The sequence below is a fragment of the Ascaphus truei genome, chromosome 2 (assembly GCF_040206685.1).
Source record: "Ascaphus truei isolate aAscTru1 chromosome 2, aAscTru1.hap1, whole genome shotgun sequence".
In the NCBI taxonomy this organism is placed as follows: Eukaryota; Metazoa; Chordata; class Amphibia; order Anura; family Ascaphidae; genus Ascaphus; species Ascaphus truei.
In genome coordinates this window covers 97,331,969-97,347,745 of record NC_134484.1, presented here as the reverse complement: position 1 = coordinate 97,347,745, position 15,777 = coordinate 97,331,969, and the positions used below count along the sequence as shown (strand labels likewise).

Below are 15,777 nucleotides of genomic sequence, written 5' to 3'. Positions count from 1 at the left end.
GCCAGGCCTCGGGAAAGTAATAAGGCACAGGTAAGTATGATACAGGTAAGTATGGCCCTAAAAATAACCATGTCTGCATTTATTGTTTCTTTTCATTTTCAGAACTGCCGCAAGCAAGGAAGGGTGGGGGTGTGTGTAAGATAATAGTACGTTGTTCATGTACAAACCAGCCTGTATCTTACACAAACCCCCCCTCTCCCACCTCTCTCAGTAGTTACTGTATAGAAATTCGTGTTTGCCAAAAAAAAAAAAAAATGTATTTAAAAAAATCTTTTGAAATACTGTATTTTCGGAGCTGCAGCCCCCTCTCTCCCCATCTCGCAATGCCATAACGAAGAGAACGACAAGAGCTACTGTATTGTATTTTTGTACTGTATTATGCATTAAAAAATAAAATCTATTTTTTTAAACCCCTCTTGCAGACCTGAAATTCTTATGAACAGTTCAACAAACAAAGCATTGCACTTCACATTAGTTTATGAAAAAATATATATAAAAACAAAAAATGCTTTATAAAAATTATTATATTTTTATTGTTTAATCAATAATTTCTGTTAATAATGCAATAAAATGCTGTAGAAAAATACTTTTTTCCTGCATTAAGGATTATCCAACATGTCTTCTGCCCAGCTCATGATAATCACGCAACAGTACATTTACGTTAATGGCTCTGTTGGAGGGCTCTGTTGTTGTGTTGTTGATAAGCTTTGAACTTCAAGTTGACTTGTTTTGTTACAGTACTGTACAATAGCAGTTTTAGAAGGGCTTTCTTAGCTAGGTCTGTATCTCACAAAACATGTTAATCTTGTCAGAGGTGTTGATAAGAGGTTGAAATCCTTGAGCCATGTCAGAGGGATTGATAAGAGGTTGATATCCTTGAGCCATGTGTGTGCTTGGAGGGGGTGTGAGCTGTGCTAGCTGTATGAAGTTCCAAGCTGTAGTTCAAAGACATATTCTCAACAGGTCATCATAATGTTTTGCTCCCCACACCCCCAAATAAAAATAACCAGTACTACAGTATGCCACCCACCTCTGAAAGAACGTACATGACTAGTGTGGGATTAAAAAGCAACAGTACTGTTTGATTCTCATAATATCCATAATTGTTACAGTATGCAAGCCCATGGTGATAACCCCCAAAAATATATACTGCATTTGTAAAACTTGAATATCAGAATATCCATACATGCAATGCAAGCCATGGCGATAACCAAAAACAAAACAAAATATACAGTACAGTATATCTTTTTAAAACTTGAACTAACTTCCAAATGAATGGGAAGTTATACACGCATGCACATTAATAATGAAGAAGGTCCCAGGGCCCAAACAAAGAGAATTACACGCAGGCGCAGAACGGTGAGAGCAGGCTCGGGAAGATTAATGCAACCACAAAGCAAAGCATTTGAAAATGGATGGTTTGTCAGAGGTGTTGATAAGAGGTTGAAATTCTTGAGCCGTGTGTGCGGGGGGGGGTGGGGGGGAGAAGGTGTGCGAGCTGTGCTAGCTGTATTAAGTTCCAAGCTGTAGTTTAAAGACATATTCTCAACAGGTCATCATAATGTTTTGCTCCCCACACCCCCAAATAAAAAAAACCATAGCTGCTTTGCTATTCGCACTCGAGTATACTGTAAAAAGCCGCTCGGCTATTTGCACTAAAGTGGAAATAAAATGAAAATAAAATTAAAAAAAAAAAAACATCTGAAAAAAAAACATCTGAGGCAAGAATCGAACCTTGGTTCACTCTCTTAATGGGCTGCAGCATTACGAATCAGCTATACAGTAATACCTGCTGACGGGATGACCGGATTTGCGAACATGTTACTGTAATACAGCACATGTTTTTTTCTTTAATCATACAGTATCTGTTGGCACCCACCCCTCAAATAAAAATCACTTCCTACAGTAAAGTATCAAAACATACAGTATAATGGTCGGTCAGAAAGGCATTTCGAATTTTTTTTTAATAAGCAGTTCACCTTAACCAAGGAAAGTCATGTAGAAAACAATAAGCGTGAAGTCTATTATTAATGATTTGATTCTACTGGACCACAGTATCGCAGACATGAATGAAATGTGACAGCTTACAGAAGAAGGACATTGGAATTTGTGCATGCGTGGCAGGCAGCTCAGCGATTTCAGCCAACATGTTAATCGTGACATAGAATTGCTATTGGATTTTGATGATTACAACTCGCGATTGCCCACTTGAGTTTCTCGACGGTATTGCAGAACACGCTAAAATGCCATTTTCTAATCCGGACAAAACGATAATCAAACCGCGCATTTAACTCGGCACGATTAGATCAAACTACGCGCCATCGAATGGGTATTCCGATCTACACACCGCGTGAAGTGTTCGAATAACAGCCGCTGCATCAGTAGGTATACTTCTGTCTGTCAAGTCCCCTATCTCCTACAACCTTTTTGCTACCTGGTCATGTTATACATTCATGGAAAGAGAACTTTCCAAGGAAATTGCTAGATTTTTCAATCTCAATTGTTTTGACCCTAAAGGTTTGCCAAAACTATTTTAATCCCTATTTTTTTTTATCACAGGCCTGTGTTTACTCCCATTATCCCCTTTAAAAGTCTTCAAAATGTCTTAATCGCTACAATGAGATTCAGTGTGGTATGGAACATGAACAGTTGACTGGTGCAATAGTGCTAGATTTTGCAAAGGCTTTTGATATTGTTCACCACGCTATGTTAAACAAGATCCAGTTTTCAAGTATTGGACCACATGCTCTAAAAAGGTTTAACTCTTATTTATCAGGAAGATCCCAACATCTGTATCTCAGGCTCCAACTCTAACCATTTGGATATTGCCCATTGGGTCCCCCAAGGCTCTGCTTTGAGACACTTTTTTCCTGTCTTTATAAAGGACCTGCCAACGATTTGTAAGACAACTCTTTTGCATATATATGCTAGTGATACTATCCTATATACATGCAGCCCCAGTCTCTTTAACCTTGAAAATGTGCTGCAATCTGATTTTTCGAAGGTTGAAGGTTGAAGGTTGAAATCCGGATAACCCAAAACAAACTGTTTTTAAACACTGACAAAATCATAACTATGCTGTCAGGTACTAAGGCGAAATTTCACAAACTTCCTATGACAGAGCTACTGATTAGTACCAGCTCTGACACTGATCTTGCCTCAGTTACTAACTTTATGTATTTGGGTATGTGGCTTGACTCCAATTTAACATTCACAATCTATCCCAAACTGGGTGTAATTTATATTAATAAATCCTGTCTAAGCCCATTTGTCAGGAAGTGCATTGCACAGAAGACGGCAATGCCAATTATTGACTATGGGGGTATAGTGTAGGGTACACCACCCCAAATTCCCCCCAGCAAACTTGACATTCTTTACAACTCAATATGTAATTTTATATTATTATATAACTTCAACACCCACCATTGTTATATGTTAACTGAACAGATGCAGCGTACATCTATCCTGTCTCACCTTCAAACACATTCTGGACAAGTTCCCAATTATCTAAGAAGGCTTCTCACCCCTTCTGTACACAGCACCTACTGTATCTCCTTAGGTCCGCTTCCAGAAACCTGCTTATAGTCCCACGGTTCAATAAATAATATGGTTGATCTTCCTTCTCGTTCCGATCACCCCACTACTGGAACACTTTACCAGAGTCCCTCAAATCCCCTTCCAGTCCATGTTCCATCAAGTCCTCGACTGTTTCCTACTTTAAACATGTAAACTGTAAATTTTAATGTTGTCAACGTTACTTTGTGTTTAGGACATACTTGAAAAAGAGAGGTAACTGAATGTATTTTTTCCCCTATTAAAATATTATATAAAAACATTTGAAACAGGTACTTAGAGGCTGAATCTATATTCGCTGAAGTGGCCGATGGGGAATTTTGGCCCAAAACTGCCCAATTGACTTAAATTACTTCAATCTGATGTCTGATTAGGCGTATAATCAATAGACCTCTCAATCACTAAACAATTGTACAAACTACAGGCTAATCACCTGAAATTTCTATTAGTTGAGGTTTACTTGCATTGCATCTTATGCATATAGTAATGCTAGGTCCTAAATTATTATTTTGATAGTTACTGATTCTGAATACATTTACATAAGGAGTTGTGGCCAATTTGCTTATCACAATAATCATTTAGAACTGTGTGGTTGCATAATAAATATGTATACTAAAGAACAGAAAACCTAGTCACAAGCACTCTATCACCAAAGTAGTATGAAACAATTAAAATACTTTATTACCAAATGAAATTAAAATATAGGGCTTTAAACCACAAGAAAAATAAGTGACCAAAGACCGATATATAAGCACTGTAGAAGTGTTCTCGGTCTAACTGGTTGGTATGAGGTATAGTGACCTAATACTTCAAATAATAAATATGTATAGAAGGCAAAATCAAGGCACACAGGCTTCAATATACCAAATGTATTCAGCAATAAGAACCAACGCTCTCACCTTGACAAAGACTGCGTGGCAGTCGAAACGTTGGTTCCTATTGCTGAATAAATTTTCTATATTGATGCCCGTGTGCCTGGATTTTGCCTTCTATATGTGATTCCTATGGGACTCTGCAGGACTGTCCCTTGCATCCGTGAGCACCGACAGGTGATATCTTTATTGAAACAGAAGAAAACGTGTGCCAGACAGCTTCTTGTATTTGCATAATAAATATGTACATCATTAAACTGTGCCACAAAATAAATGAGTGTCACAACTATAGTGATCTATTTATTATGTTTTAAGATTACCTAAATACATAATCATTCATCATGGTAGAGTTTTCTGCAATGCTTTTGCCCCAGTTTTGCAGCTGGGAGACTTTAGTAAATAGATCCTCTCTTTCTTTGCTATATTTCTTTTTTTTTCATGCCAAATTATCTGGTCATTGAAATATATCTGTGGCAGACAGCAATGTATTCATTTTAGTTGCACCATTTTGGGGTATGTCTGCGGTGAGATGAGGAATTTATGGAGCAAGTGAGAGGAGCTTAGGTTGAGTTACATTTGCATGCTAGCACAGTTCTGTGTATTAAGAAATGTGAAGCTTGTGTTACTTTTATTGTTGGTGGTCTGTGTTACAAAAAGGGAAGAGGATACCCGCTAACCTCGGATAGGTAGATGGATGCACTAGGGGAAATATATAGGCATAAAAAGTATTTCATCACCTAAAGATGTTTCCTAAGAGAGAGAGTAGGCAAAGAGCGGTCCCCAATTGGATGCACTCAGAGATCTATCAAATGGGAAAATAAATTCCGTAATAGGCTAGAGGAATAAAAACTAGACATGAAAAGGATAGCTGCAAAAATGTTGATGATTGACAATTAATGCACAAGGTAAAGTAGCTGCTTTAAATAGTGATCAAGAAAAGGGTTGTAATGAGTGAGTTATAATCAGTATAGTTTAATGTCTTTATTGAGTCCATCTAAAATAAGTGGGGACATGTAACAGGGTAGATCCCCTGTCAGATAGTGAGACAGAGGAAACCTGTTAACAGAGCCTGAGTGTTACGCCGGTGCTGCCCGCAGACAAGACACGTCCCCTGTGCTGAGGTGGGATGTAGGGATACACGCACCCGCAGCAAAGGGAGCGCGTCCAGAGTGTGGTGTTAGTGTTGCCAGGCCAGGTATAGTAAGGAAGACAATACTTGCCGGTACCGGTAGTAGAGGAGGAGTAGTTATTGCCGTTGCCAAGATCAGGGATTGGAGAGTTGCGGATGGTCGAAGGTATAAGGTGTTACAGGGATGCCAGAAGTCACGAAGTCCAAGTAGAGCCGAAGTCGAGAGCCAGAGGGGGTAGTCGTCCAATCCGCGTCAATACCTGAGGAGTCACTGAGAGAGTAGTCAAATGCTTCCATACAGAACTATGCTGAGCGACGAGTGATGGGAAGCACAGGCATAATAAAGCTGGGCAGGCCAATGGGAAAAGGGGGCAGGCCTGGAGGACTGCAAGGAGTCCTCCCTGATAGGAGGGAGGTGTTACAGCCAGCTGAGGATAATCATTGATTTGCATGGAACTGTGTGATGCTTGGGGGCGACGCCTCACTGCAGGAGCAGTGGTTAAAAGTGCTCTGTTAGGCGTGTGCTCTGTAAGCTGGGAATGCATGCACATAACGTCTGGGGCTGGCGTGCGTGTGTGCAGGGATTCGGTGACTGACGCGCGTATGCGCATGGGGACAGAGACAGATGCACGTGTGCGCATAGAGCGCGGAGCTGGGGACACACGCAGAGGCTGCGGTTCAACAGGCACCTCTTCGGTTGGTGCAATCCTGTGATGGCGAGGAGCCAGAGTGCCAGTGGCAGACAACGGAGGTATGTGGGAATTGCGCTGCAGACGCTTGGACACCTGAGTACCGATGGGAGGTGAGTAATGGTCGCGCTGACGGCGCTTAGACACCAGATTCCTTACACTGAGACAGCACTGAGGAGGGTAACTCCAAAGCAGGCAAGCTTAATTAATCAACTCATTTGACTCTTTAGGTGTATGAAAACCTACAAAGACTCACTGCAAAAGTCTCTCTGACATAGAAACACACCCTGGATCATTATAGAGAGCAGGCTGTGCTTGATTTCTCTCTGTTCCAGGAAGCCACCACCATGGACCACTGACAGCATGGACAGCACCTGGACTTTTGATCCCCTATCTGAGCCAGGAGAAACCCGGGGGCCCGAAGGTAAAACTTTCCCCAGACTAAGCTTGTTAGGGTTGGTATGGGGCTTAGCCCTCCAACACACAGCTAGGGACTACATTCTTGGTGTTGTCAGTGCTCCATATAGGAGCCAGGCCTGGTTTGTTTTGTTAACCGTATTAATGCTCACAAGCTGATGTTTATGTTTTCAAAGTTGCGGCTAATAAAAGGCTATTTGTTTTTCCCCTAAAAACGTCTCCTTTTCTAAAACCTCTGCACAAATCTCCTACATATGGAGTCAGGAGTGGGATGAGAGGTGGCCCCTGGATTTAAAAGGGGCCCCAGAGATCCCCAGAAAAAAAAATGTTGTGCTTCTTTTTGCAACAGTTCCTGCAGCAGCTTGAGCAACAGGAGTAAAAACAGAAGAACCTTGTGCAGAGGTGACAATAAATAAAGAAATACAGATCCAGGCAGAAAACCAAATATCTGTATATTGTGTATGTATCAATGTTGCTCCCATTGGGGAATCACATGGTATCTGAATACCTAGAGAACATGCTATATATATTTGTGTTATTTACATCATGGTGGTATGTCTCCATTTGTCTGACCTACGGTCACGTGTTGAGTAATAGTATAAGGGAGTAGGACTAGGGCCCCGACCTTTGCAGCGGGTATCAGTCTAAGGAGAAAATGAGGGGTTACACTAAATTACAGTACTCACTCCTGTGCAGGATCTCCTCAGAAGTCAAGAATACTCCATTATTGTTCAGTTACTGTATAGCTGCTATCGAGCAATGTTTTTTTTGTTGGCTTCTATAGATTTAAAGATGCTTATCAGCATATTCCTATACTTCAAGACCACTCAAAGTACCTAAGGGTCTGAGTTGAGAAACTACATTTCTAATTTGCTACTCTGCTACTCAGAATAGTAACAGCTTCAAGAACCTTTACAAATGTAGTGGCAGATATTGCCGTCTAATTGCATGGCATCAAGGATTTTCACTTTCCATAAACAAATGAAGAAACAACTAATAAGCAAGTAGCAAAGTCGTAGAAGTCCAGAAATCTAATGGTTTGCTCATTAATTTTAACCTCCCCCCCCTCCCTCCCAGAAGATTCCAGTTCAGGTTTAGAAACAGAGCAGTGTTCAGAAGTGCTTGGAAGTGATCATCGAAACCCCAAAAACACAAGTGTTTCTACCTTGGGAAAACATATACATATATAAGGAAGGAATTAAATACAATGTGCTATCACTTAAGTCAATAGCAGTACATTCAGTTGATTTCTAAACATCTTGTAAAAATGAAAGTCATTCAATGTTTACAATTGTTTGAATCCATTTAATGAAACTTAAGAAATTAATGAAGCAAAGCAGGCTTTCCATATCTCTTATCTCAGTGCATCTGCTGTTTGGACCAGCTGGCTGAAAAACACATGAAATCCTTTGTATGATATATATTAAAAAAAACAAAAAACAAAATCAGTAAAGGATGTGCTACACAATTCAATGCAATGAAAATAGTTCAAATGAAGAAATACCTTCCATTACATTTCAAATTCAAACATACAAGTGTAGCCTAGTCCCCTGGCTATCATCTTTTCTGTGGCCCTAACTGTATAAGTCCTGTTTGACACAGGCACAGCGGTGGATAAGCTCTCTCATGGAGGCGTATTTTGCTGTTGCAGCATGGATACACTATTGCTGTATCCAGGGGCTGGCCTAACAACATCCAGAGAGTGCAATCCCTGTGGAGGAAATTGACTGGGTCACATGCCCATGATGTGATGTCTGTCAGTATCAGACCTGCCGTGTTATGGAGCAGGGTTACCATCCCCTCCCCTGGAGTACATAAGCTGACACTCTCCCAGAAATTAGGAGGCTCTCTTCCCCCCCCCCTGTGGTGTGGAAGTAGTTACCCTTTATCCCATCAGGGGGTAAAGGAGCTGAGAAGGGGCCTGAAGGGCCTCAAACCCTATGAGTACTACTTCAGGAATGTGCCTGTAATAACTACATGTATGTTGATAATAAAGATCCAGTGAACCCATCTGTTGTGGCTACTTGACTGGGCTACTATCTGAGTTGCCAGTGTGGAACATCCTGGCTACACCAGGAGCCTCACAGGATGGAGGCACTGCGCTACGAGGATCATCACTGAGAGCCTGTCCTGATGTCTCCCCATACCATGTGGTACCTCTACCAAACAGGTATGCACCGCACCAGAATTCACTGGTAGCTTTATGATCTCACTTAGGGTGGGGGAAAAGGTGCTACACAAGATTTAGGAACGACTGACAATATCTGTTGATCATGTCTTTGTTTGATGTAATGTGTGTCTTTTGGGCTATGATGTGAAGGAGAACTTCCAGAGAACCTGAACATGTTTTGGGCATCAGAACATCTGTACAGAGGATTGACTGCTGATTTACCTGTATCTTATCAAGAAATCTAAAAACATACCTCTCACTCAGCAATAAAAATTCAGACTCTCAGAGAATCTACTTTCCACATCATCTATAAACTTTGAGCAGCTTGAATTATAACATTTATTTGTAAGCAATTTTAAGCAAAAATGACAGTATTACTTAAGCAATATTTTTGCTTTTTTAACAATATTCCAATGTGGCTTAGTTCACTTTAAGTGGTACCAGGAATATAATGCATTTTGATATGGGTGCTAACACTTTTGGCAGAGAAGTAAAAGTTATCTATCAATATTTACTCCTTAAATGTCACAATCACTTAGTTATTAGCCTCTTTTGAGTGCAAGGGGCTGGGTAGTTCTTTTAGTGTTAGGGATTGTAGGTGATTATGTATATTAATCTCTTGGTAATTGGAGTCATAATTAAGGCATGCATTGGCCATAACAAAAAGCTGCCTGGCAGTATAGTGGAAAGATCTCATAGTGAATTGTGATCATGCAGACAACTTCTATATTAGTTAGAAATGCTGATAATTCCTCCATTATAAAAAATGGCCAAGAAACAGTATTGTTATTGGAAATCATTCTACAGTTGTAAGGACTCATCTTAGCAGTTATCCCTGTTATTACAACACTGGCCATATAAAATGTTTTTTATTTCTGAAGAAAAATGAAATACACATAAAATGCAGCCTTTGTTTTCAATGAGCCAACAGACTGCACTGTCATTTTTTTTTACAAGCGGACATTACATAATCAGGGCTAATTATCTATATTTTTAATACTTACCAACCTGTTTCCAGATGGACCCTTAACACTGAACTCTATATATGAGGAGAATATAAATATGGCAAGACATGAAACCTGGACAATATTAAGAATGTAACAACATAAAAGCAGACAGGTTTAGGAAAATATATGTGAACAAAATAACTTGGTGACAGAATGAATCCAAGGCCCGCTAATTCTGTGACTCCCACTACGTTATACGAGTCCAACAATAGAGTGGTATTTATTTGAAAATGACTGTATTGCTGTAACCTTAACCTAAGCACCAGGTCATTTTGCAAAATGCTGCTGAAAATCAATCCCAAAATGCAATTTGCCAGTTAAAACACATTTTTCAGTGCAAAGTTGCTAAGCATTGCAGAGTTATAGGGAGAATAAAGTTTATATTTTAGAGTAGCTTTTAGACTCTGTATTGTATTTCTCATGCAACTTCCCAGATCATGGATTATTATTAGTAAGCAATACTTCTCCATTAAATAATTAAATGGCCCGTAAGACGTCTTGTAGCACTGTATCTGAAGGAGTAGCTCTGTAAATAATAGACTTCCGTTCCAGTTTTACTAAACAGAAATATATGTAACTGTGAGGACAAAAAATTGTTTGGCCATAGTCAGATATAATAGATTTTTAAGTGAATATAATGTAGGTGATAAAAAAAATAGAAGTATCTCTTTTCCGCAATATAAATGCTTTATGGGCAGACCTTCATTTTAATTCCCATCAAATATATGGAGGGAGGACTATTTAATCTGGCAGTTCTGATTGGCCGGATTAGCCGGTCAATCAGATCAACAGGTAACTCACTGGTCCTAAGGACGCAGTGAGAGAAAATATCAGATCAACAAAAATATAACATAAACCAGTATATAGTGCAACAGTACATTAAAAGAATGTGTACTAAAATAGGCGATTTAATGTAAAAAAAAATCTGAATGGGGGGATACTGAGCAGAGCACCCCGTCTGATGCCAACTATGAAGCAAACTCTGAAACCGCCCCAGTGGACTCGGCGTACGTGTACTCTGCCCGGATACGGGAGCGCACCAGCACCCGGAACATGGAAACGATGGTTGTTGAGACCTCCCTCTCCAATCACTGCTTCCTGGTCTTATAAATGGCTAGCTTAGCCAATGCCAGGAGCAGGTTGATGAAGAGATCCCTAGGCTTATTGGGGACACTGGACACCCAAAAATAAGAAGGAGGGGAAAAGTGCAGCCAGAACTGCAGGAGAACGCCCATCATGGTAGATAAGAGGGGCTGCAGTCTGGCACAGCTAAAATAAATATGATAAACAGACTCCTGCGCGCTACAGAAGGGGCATGTATTGGGGGAGTACATGAAGTGGACCAAGTACTCTCCGTGCTCATTGCACCATGGAGGACTCTGCACCTCAAATCCCCGGTGGGGCGGGGAACCAACTGAATAGAGTTCCCTCCACTGGGGCCTCTCGCCTTCATTTGCAGGCAGTACCTGCCTCCAGATGGTATCGGGGATGGCGACAAGGGTGAAGTAGTGCACTGTAGGGAGCACGAGAGCGTATAGCCCTTTCCTCGGCATGCCGCGGAAACATGCCGGGGACATGTCCCCCAACCTACTGAGGTTGGGGACAAGAGGAGCCTGAGAGGGTTGGCTTTGGTCGCAGGCAAAGATCCGGAGAGCTGGGGAGGATAGGTGGGCAAGGCTCTCCGGTCTGCAATACCCCCTTGATGAAGGTGCGTGAGTCGGGGGAGATGGCATCTTTAATCTCCATATGGTGTGCGAGCACCTGTGCCCCTACCCAATCCCGTCGCTCGTAGTCCAGGAGATCCCCGACTCTGGTCACCCATGCCAGGATTAGTGGCAGATATAGGATGAATCCAACATCAAAGCCCATACTACTGGATTAAACAGCAGGGGCTTGGCAAGGAAACCAACCCCCACCAGCGCCTGTCCTTTCCTGGTTGCGGAAACCTGGCTCCAGGCCCTTAGTTGGTCCCGGTAGTATGCTGGCAGCACTGAGAGGTCTCTACCTAACCCCTCTTGCTTGATAAACAATTGCCGTTCATACCCCATATTGCGCAGCTGGCGAATGAAACTGGTTGCCAGCTGGCACCACACCGGAGACGATATACGAATAGGGAGCTCTGCAGGCAGAAACTGTGTATCTGGGAGAGGACACACACCACTCCATGTCCATCCTCTCCCAGAGGGGGGGCACGCAACACCAGCAGAGACCCAATGCTTCCCCATCCAGAGAAAGTCCAGCAACTTCCTCTGGATCTTGCTGACAAATTCAGGGGCAGGACCAATGGCTATCAGCCACTGCCACGGTTGACTGACCACCAGCTAGTTCATCACCAGAATCCTTCCCCTAAAGGAAAGCATTTTCGACAGATACGCCCATGACCCCAGACAAGCGATGACTCGTTTTTCAATATCGCTGAAGTTTTCTGGGACAGGTAGACTCCCAGATACTTGAGAGTACCGCTCCCCCACGAGACATTATGAAGAGTGGGGGCAAGGAGTCTACCTGTAAGGGACCTACCAAAAGGTCTAAGCACTTGGACCAGTTGATCCGAGCTGAAGAGGCCGCAGTGTAGCACGCTTGTGCTCGCTCCAGATCAACTAGGTCCTGGGCCACAAGGAGCATGTCATCAGCATAGACTGAAAGGACTACCCACATGTTGGGCTCCTGCAGCACCAGCCTTTGAACCTCTTCCTCAGTAGGCAGAAGAAGGGCTGAATGGCCAGCACGTACTGTTGCCCGGACAGGGGGCATCCTTAACGTACTCCCCAACCAAATGCCAAAGGTGCCGTCAGGGACCAATTAATCTTCACCAGACACTCTGCAGAGGCTTACAGAATCCAGAGAAGCCAAATGCCTGCAGGGTCTGTATGAGATATTGGTGATCCACTGTGTCAAATGCCTTCTCCTGATCTAAGGACAAAAAAGCGAGTGACAGACCAGTTCTCTGTACGTGGTGCAGCAGGTCCCAGATCAGAACATTTTTTATCATGAATGCTCTGGCCCGAGATAATATAGGACTGGTCGACATGAATCACTTGAGCCAAGCGAGAGCGCTTTGGCTACGATCTTATAGTCTGTGCTGAGCAGCGAGACTTGGCGGAGAACCCCCTTCTTCGGCAGCAGAGACAGTAATGCCGCCAACACGAAATGGCATCTCACAGGTCTCCAGGACTTCGGCCAGGACCTTGGTGAAATCAGGTCCCAGCATCTCCCAGAAAAACTAGAAGAACTAAACAGTCAGCCTGTCTAGCCCCTGCGCTTTTACACGGGACATGTGATGGAGGGCTTCAGAGAGCTCGGCCAGAGGCAATGGTAACTCAAGCTGCTCCCTTCCACCCTCGGTGACTGTGGAAAGCCCCTCCCATAAGACCCTGTATGCATTCGGCTGAACGGAGAGAAAAGGTCTACGTAGAACCTCTGGGCTCTGTCTCGGATGCCCTCCAGGTCCATCAGAGGGGAACAGTCCTCTGCCAGTAAGCAGGTGACATGTTTACGGTTTCCCCTCTTTTTCTCCAGTGCATAGAAGAGAGTGAACTGCGCGCCATCTCCCGAAAGAACTGGATGCGGGATCGCACGTACACCCTCTGAGCTCTCCGATCTTCCAAGTCTCAGAGAACGAACTTCTTCTCTACGTACACACTCAAGATCGAGCACCTCCCCCCTAAGGGCCTCAATTTCCTCATTGTGCTGCCTGCTAGTACCTTCGGCGTGCTCCTGACAAACGAGGCACAGGCAAACCTTGCCCACGTCCCACCACTGCTCTAACGTAGCAAAGTCCAAATGCAACCTCTCCAGGCCGTCCAAAACTCCCGGACCAGCATCGCAAACCTGCTTGTCCTCCAATAACGTATTGCTGAAGTGCCAATAGGCGGCCGAGGGCGCTGCTGGTAGTAGTGTCACCGTCACAGATGCACAATTGTGGTCCGAGAACGGTGCCAGCCTAAGGGCACTGGACTGGGTTCGCAACAGGCTGTGGTTGGATATATACAGCCTATCGATCCGGGATCAGGACATCAATTCAGCCATATACACCCTTAACATGGGTGAACTCAGTGCATGCCCCGGGATGCTGTTCTCACCAGACGTCTACCAAGGAGTTGCGGTCAACGCAGAGTACGGGTGTGGCACTGCATCATTCCGGTCCAGAGACTCGAGGGTGAAGTTGAAATCACCCCCGAGCACCACGTACTCGTCCGCGTCAACTGTCTCCAGGTATTCAGACAGTCTGACGAAGAATTGCATTCTTAAGGGTCTGGTGTCAGGAGCATACACGTTCAAGAAATTGAACGTGCAGTCCTCGTGCCGGCCCCTGAGATGCAACAGATGACCTGGAACAATAGCTTTGGCAAGCAATATCTCTGGATGAAAGGCTCTGAGAACAGGATCACCACCTCACTAGATGACTGCGTGAGGTGGCTGAAGAAGACCCTGCCTCACCACTCCAGATGCCAGCTGGCTTCAGCCTCTGGAGTGGTATGGGTTTCTTACAGGAAGCGCACAAAATACCCTCCATTCTGTAAAAAGGAGAGTACCTGGAACCTGAGAAACCCGTCCCTACAGCCATTTACATTAAGCGTACCGATGTTCATTGGTAGTCAGGAATGAATCTTGTGCTTCCCACAGGTGCTCAGGGTGCTGAATCCTGAGTAGGTATGTGGGCTCACAAGTGGTAAAACTTCCGGGCGTGAACATGGTCAAGGTCCCGGTGTTTTTGGCCCTGTAGTTGGCCCTCATATATTCCATGAGAGAGTGGAGAATGAGTGAAGCACCCTTCCACCTCTCAAGTGTCAACAGCACCTTCATGCTTCTCTGCCCATGAGGGTACTTTCCATGAACTCAGCTAGCTCCTGGGAAGGGATAATGGGGGTCACTCAAGGAGTCCACTGACTCTGTGGTGCCAGAGGACTCCTTCTCACTGAGCCCCCACTCCCCAGGCTCCTTTTGACTGAAGATCTCAAAACTCCTGCCATTCCCTGCGGGAGATAATTTCCTCAGCCTTAGAATGGAACCCCCTTTAGTGTTTTTACAGGTGGGTCCATCATACCCTCTTCTTTTGACCCTGGGGTAGAATGTTCAGGGGCAGATGATGTTGGTTGGGTGGAGGTAGTGGACCCCTGAGTGACCTTGGGAGCCCTTCTTGGCAGTCAGAGCGTCTCGCCAGCGGCAACTCGCCATGTTTGGAAATGTTGAACTCGCAGGGATTCGCAAGGGATTCGGGCATTCCTGCATACTGCGAGGGCAACACGAAAAAAACATGGCGAGTTCAAACCCCTGCCGAAAGCACATTTTCGGCGCTTAGTGCAGGACCCCCTATGTGTCCCACATAGGTCACGGATATACGGCAGACCCGGCATTTGTCCAGAGACAACTTCAAGCCTTCCTTACCCAGTCGATCAAGCACTTTCAGCAGACGTTCCCTGTGCTCCTCTAGAGTCTTGCCGAAGATGATGATATCGTCCAGGTACACTAGGCACTCCTGTGGGTTCATATCTCCGATGGTCTTTTCCATCAAACGTTGGAAGGTGGCCAGAGCACCACAGATGCCTTGACGCATGCGGGTGAATTGATAGAAGCCAAGGGGGCATATAAATGCCATCTTCTCTTGGTCTTCGGCGCTCATAGGCAACTTGGTCATTAGCCAATACTTTCACTCGGCGGACAGGGTTGATTCCCCAAAGTCAATTGCCAGCTCGGCCGGCTGATCTTGCATGGCGGCGGTGTTCACTTGGGCCATCGTCTCGACAGGGTGACTGCTATATTTGACCAGCCTTTGACCTTGATCAAAGGGCATGATGTAAAGGGAGATATTCTGAATGAACACTTTGATCCGCCCAGGGAGTTTGGAATCCACTCCCGTACTTCTGGCACGAGCTTGTAGCCTCTGTTGGTGTCTTCTTCAGGCGTACTCTCTAGGGAG

The 15,777-nt window shown here is 44.0% G+C and overlaps 1 long non-coding RNA gene across 2 annotated transcripts in view; it reads left to right on the top strand.

Moving 5' to 3' along the window:
* Positions 1–15,777, top strand: part of LOC142483598 (uncharacterized) — a 64,812-nt gene that overhangs the window by 14,895 nt on the left and 34,140 nt on the right. Inside the window, exon 1 of one of the 2 annotated variants that reach the window (XR_012797399.1) lies at positions 5,635–6,687. The exons of the other annotated variant lie outside the window; for it this stretch is intronic. This is a non-coding gene — a long non-coding RNA (uncharacterized LOC142483598). Of the gene's footprint in view, positions 1–5,634; positions 6,688–15,777 lie in introns of those variants that run through there. 2 annotated transcript variants of the gene reach the window in all.